At 38.9% G+C, this 5,755-nt stretch overlaps 1 long non-coding RNA gene across 1 annotated transcript in view; it reads right to left on the reverse strand.

The window, feature by feature from the left end:
- Positions 1-730: 730 nt before the first annotated feature.
- Positions 731-5,755, reverse strand: part of LOC113978164 — a 9,503-nt gene continuing 4,478 nt past the window's right edge. The window contains exon 3 of the long non-coding RNA XR_003537503.1: positions 731-1,876. This is a non-coding gene — a long non-coding RNA (uncharacterized LOC113978164). The remainder of the gene's footprint in view (positions 1,877-5,755) is intronic.

Consider the following 5,755-nt stretch of genomic DNA (forward strand, 5'->3'; position numbering starts at 1 on the left):
CAGGGTGCCCGGGGAAGCTGTGGCTGCCCCAGCCCTGGAAATGGGGGGTCCCTGAACCAAATCTGCCAAAAATCAGGGATTCATTTACCACTCTACCATTCCCACAGCGACTCCTTTATCTCTCCTCTGCTCCATTACAAGAGATCTGGTCCATTCTTATTTCTTTTGCCTAAAAAAGTCATGAAAACCATGAGTTTTTCATTTCTAAGAATAAACTCCCCTGGACAGCTGTTGACAACCATCCTGGAGTGTCTGATGCCTCTTTTGCCCTTTTCCTGGAAGCCCTGGGGTGTGACCAGCCCTGCAGCCCAATCTGGAAGCTGTCTCTGCTTCCCAGAGCTCCTAAACAACAACATTTTGGGACAGAATTCAACCAGTTTACCCCCATTGACCTCCAAAGGATGAATAGATCCCGGTTTTCCTCTCTGCCATCCAAAAGGTTCTGCTGATTTACACCCCCAAAGGGCTGGATCAGCATCCCTCAAACTCCTGGGTGGCTTCTGGGAGGGATCTTTGGCCTCTCCCAAAGTTCAGGAGCAGCTCCTGGTAAATCCAGCAGCACTGGGGCAGAGAGAAAACCAGGAGAATCTGGAGAAGAACAACCTTTAATGGAATTAATTTGGAGTGTTTTGTGTAGAGGAGTCCAAAATTCCTCCTTTTTCTCAAAACTGTTTTCCAAGTTGTGGGGTTTTTTTCCCTCTGCAGATATTCCTGGGTGTCTCCAGGCAACATTCCTTAGGGAATTTCTGAATGGACAAGCAACTAACTCAGATACCCCCTTGTCCCTTTAATTGGGGCACAGGTACAAAATCCATTGACTTTGTCATGGATTTTTAGGACAGAAAAAACATTTCAGGGCAGAATCTCAGGGGGTTTAAACCAGAAGTTGTGTCCTGGAGCAAGAGATGTCTCCCAAAAAAAAAGACCAGCCATGGAATCATGGAGAGGTGACAGAAACAACAACAAAAAAGAGATGAAAAATGATTTTAAGGGTTTAATTGAGCACGACCCCAGTTTTTAAAACGCCTCCCAGCTCAAAATATCATGGAAGGAGAAGGTTGGAATGGGATGATCTCCAAGGTCCCTTCCAACCCAAACCAGTCTGGGATTCTGGGAGACTTTGCTAAATGTTCTCTGGCAGCATCCAGTGGATCCTCTAAAGCAGGAATGTCTGTCTAGGGATGTGATGGAGGAATTGGGAATTCTGCTCGAGCCACTTGATGTAAATCAACCCCACGAACTGAAGAAGGCTCTCTCCTCTCTGCCAGTGGCCAGAAACAGGTACCTCTGGAAAACCGCAGGAATAAGAGGAGCACAAGATGAAAATCTGCATCCCAGGAGCTTCCTCAGCTGGATGTGGTGTCTGTTTATCAGCACTGTAGGATTTTTAGCTTCCCTGTGTTTGTCCACCTGTTGGAACCCTTTAAAGCCCTTTAACCCTTTAAACCCTTTTCAAACCTTTAAACCATTTTCAAACCTTTAAACCATTTTCAAACCTTTAAACCCTTTTAAAACCTTCAAAGCCTTTCAGAATCCACCCTGTCTGCAACAAAAAAAAGTTTAATAACTTGGCTGTGCTTGAGATGAAAAACAATCTTTGGCTTCCTCAGAAACTGCTCCCCAGCACTTTCACTTGATTTCAGAAGTGCTGGCAGAGCAAAACACAAAGAGGAAAAGCGCCCTGGTCCCCTTGCTGATGCCATCCAGGGTTTTATTATCCTGCTGGAGCAGGTCCAGAGGGTGGGAAGCACCACTTCCAGGGTGGGAGAGAGATGCAGGTGTAATTTCATTCTCGGTCCATTTTCCCAGTCAGAATTGAGTAAGAGTGACCTTAGTTTGAAGCTGGACAGAACATTTGGGGGCCTCAGAAAATCACCTGGAAGAAGCAGTGAATTTGGTGAGCAGATTGCAGAGGTGGAAGTTGCCAAAAAGAGAAGAATTATAGACTGGGTGACCTCAATTCTGAAGTGTTTAGATGTGCCTTCGAAAAAATCAGTCCATCCCAGACCATTCCCTTGCTGGGAGGATCCAGGGGCATCTGCTTGTGCATCCCACACCTTGCCCAGCTTTCCATCCCCAGCTGCTCCACGGGCAGGTCCAGTGGATATATTTAATGGAATGCCATTTTGGGGGCGATGGTTTTCATCTCCATGGCTCAAATATGATTTCTGCTGAAAGAACAGGGAGTATTGGGTGCCAAACCCGAGCAGCTTTGGGTGTTCTTCATCATTCCCTAATTTTACTTCTACCCACCTGATATTTCCCTCAGTTATCCTTTCCAATCCCCTTCCAACAGGCCCCCTCAGCCAGGAACCCTTTAGGCCCTTAAATATTATTTACTGCCGTGCCTCACAAAACCTCCCGCTCCTGCTCTTTGATTTTTCATGTTCTCTTTCCCTCCCTATTGATTTTCTGCCTCTCTGGGTTTGTGCTTTGCCATCTGGCCTCGTGCAATCCTTGCAATTCCCCTCAGAAAAACCTCCCGGAGCTCGGGGCCGTTTTTCATCCAGTTTTTCTTCATTAATCTCATGAATCTCCCCAGCTCAGGGACAAGAGGCCTCTGAGAAGCACCAGGGATATAAATGATGGGGTGAGGAGCTGCCCTTTTCCTATCAGGGCTGTTATGGGGCCGTGATCCCTCAGAAACCACCAAATTCCACTTCCCTGATGAGGTGATGAGTCCCAAAATAAGTGGCCTGGGGGGCGTGTTGGGACCTTCCAAAGCTGCAAAGGGACCAGGAGGGACTGGAATGATGCTTTAGGTGGGTTTCCAGCCTTCACTGAGGGCTGTGTGGAGCAGCTGATGCGTTTTGCCCCTTTGGGAGTTATTCTGTTATAAAGGAAAGGGGTTTATTCCTCGGGTGAGGATTGGGATGTGCTTCCTGAACTGGAGGGTCAATTGGCTCAAATGCACAGGGAAGTTCCTACAGATCCCACTGATGTAGGTGGGGGGGTTCACCTGGAGAAGAGAAGGATCCAGGGAGACCTTGGAGCCACTTCCAGGGTCTAAAGGGGCTCCAGGAGAGCTGGAGAGGGACTGGGGACAAGGGATGGAGGGACAGCACACAGGGAATGGCTTTAACTGAAAGAGGATAAATTCAGATGGGATATTGGGAAGGAATTGTTGGCTGGGAGGGTGGGGAGGGCTGGAATGGATTTCCCAGAGAAGCTGTGGCTGCTCCTGGATCCCTGGAAGTGTCCAAGGCCAGGTTGGAGCAACCTGGGCTAGTGGGAGGTGTCCCTGCCCATGGCAGGGGGTGGAATGAGATGATCTCCAAGGCCTTGGACACTTCCAGGGGTTGGATGAAGAGAATCCCAGAGCCACTGAGGTTGGAAAAAGCATCTGAGATCATCGAGTCCAACCATAAATACCCTTGGGAAGCACCTTGTCCCTGCCCTGACTCCGGAGAATTCCTGCCTTTGGATCTGGATGAACTCAGCCGGTTCCACCCCTGAACCTCCCGCCCCGTGTCCTCCCCCATCCCACCGAGAACACGAAGAGACCTAAAAATAACTCCCAGGAAAAGCTCCTGGGGGCAAGGATGGCCCGTTTGTGGGGGGGTGATTAAGGCCATGAATAAATTATCTCGTGGGCAAGGATGGCCCGTTTGTCGGGGGTGATTAAGGCCATGAATAAATTATCTCCGAGGTAATGAATGCCCCGTTCTTTCCATCCCGAGGGGCACGGCTTGAACCTTGGGATGGAGTGTCCCAGCCCAAAAATCAATGGTTATCCCGAGCAAAACCCCCCCCCCGGAGCGGGAGACAAGGACACGGGGGCCGTGCCGAGACATCCCGCTTAGCCCAGCAAAAATGGGAATAGAAATACGTGGAAGGGCTCCCACCAGGAAAAGAGTTATTTATTTCTCAGTTATTCATTTCGCGGGAGGAGAAGTTAAAGATTGACCCACGTGAACTGGGGTTGGATGCCCGGGCAGGTTCAGGGACTGGAGCAGTTCAGTTCCAACCTGGGGGACACCAAGTCCCAAAGTGACCAGGGGAAAACCTTCCCCCCACCTTGGTTTTTGGTGGTTTTCAGTTCTTTTTCAGTCTCTATAGTAAATATAATATAATGTAATATAATTAAATTAAATTAAATTAAATTAAATTAAATATAATTAATATATATTGTATAATATAATAATATATAATATAATAAAATAATATATAACTTCATATTTTTAAAAACTATATAAATACTATATAAATAATAATGTATTATATAAGTCTAATGGTGATTAGAAAACCTTTTCCCCCCCTTGTTTTCAATGGTTTTCAGTTATTTTTCAGCTTCTATAATAATTATAACATAATATAATATAATATAATGTAATGTAATATAAATTAAATATATAACATCATAGTATAGATAATATAATAATATATACAATATAATAATATCTATAATATATAAAATAAAAAATATATAACTTCATATTTTTAAAAACTATATAAATACTATATAAATACTATATAACTAATAATGTATTATATAAATATAATGGTGATTAGAAAACCTTTCTCCCTCCTTGGTTTTTAGTGGTTTTTAGTTCTTTTTCAGCTTCTATAGTAAATATAATAGAATAGAATAGAATTAAATATAATATAATTAATATATATTGTATAATATAATAAAATAATATATAACTTCATATTTTAAAAACTATATAAATACTATATAAATACTATATAAATAATAATGTATTATATAAGTGTAACGGTGATTAGAAAACCTTTTCCCCCCCTTGTTTTTTAATATTTTTCAGTTCTTTTTCGCCTTCTAAAACAATTATAATATAATATAATATAATATAATATAATATAATATAAATAATATATATAACATCATAATATAGATAATATAATAATATATACAATATAATAATATCTATAATATAGAATAAAAATAATATATAAATTCATATTTTAAAATACTATATAAATACTATATAAATAATATATAAATAATTATGTATTATATAAGTCTAATGATGATTAAAAAACCTTTTTCCCCCATTGTTTTTTTAGTGGTTTTCAGTTCTTTTTCAGCTTCTATAATAAACATAATATAATACAATATAATAAAATATATAGTAGAATATGTAAATAACAATATATTAAATAACAGAATATGTAAATATATATTTTTAAATAATATATTAATAATAATATAGTATATAAATCTAATGGTGATTAGAAAACCTTTCTCCCCCCTTGGTTTTTAATGTTTTTCAGTTCTTTTTCAGCTTCTATAATAAACATAATACAATATATCATGATATAAATGTTAATTAATGCATATTTTATATGCATTATTTAAAAATAAAAATGTCTTATAATAGTAAGAATGTTAATTTTTATTGTATATCCATTCTAAAAATTAAAATGAAATAAAATATTAATTTCAATATTATAAATGTTAATTAATCCATGCTTTATATGCACAATTTTATGTCAAAATTAAAATAAATAAAAACATTTATTGTAGTATAAATGTTAGTTAATGCATGTTTTTATTTTTTAATTCAAAATCAAAATATTTATTATAATGTTATGAATGTTAATTTATATTTTATATTAATTTATATTTTATATTCATTCTAAGAATTAAAATAAATAAAAACATGTATTATAATATTATGAATGTTAATGCACGTTTTCTACATATTTCTATTTGAAAATAAAATTAAAGTATGTATTGTAATATTATAAATATTAATTAATGTAGATTTTATATACATTATTAAAAGTAAAC

Source organism: Neopelma chrysocephalum, unplaced genomic scaffold (genome assembly GCF_003984885.1).
Source record: "Neopelma chrysocephalum unplaced genomic scaffold, ASM398488v2 Primary Assembly neopelma1_295, whole genome shotgun sequence".
In the NCBI taxonomy this organism is placed as follows: Eukaryota; Metazoa; Chordata; class Aves; order Passeriformes; family Pipridae; genus Neopelma; species Neopelma chrysocephalum.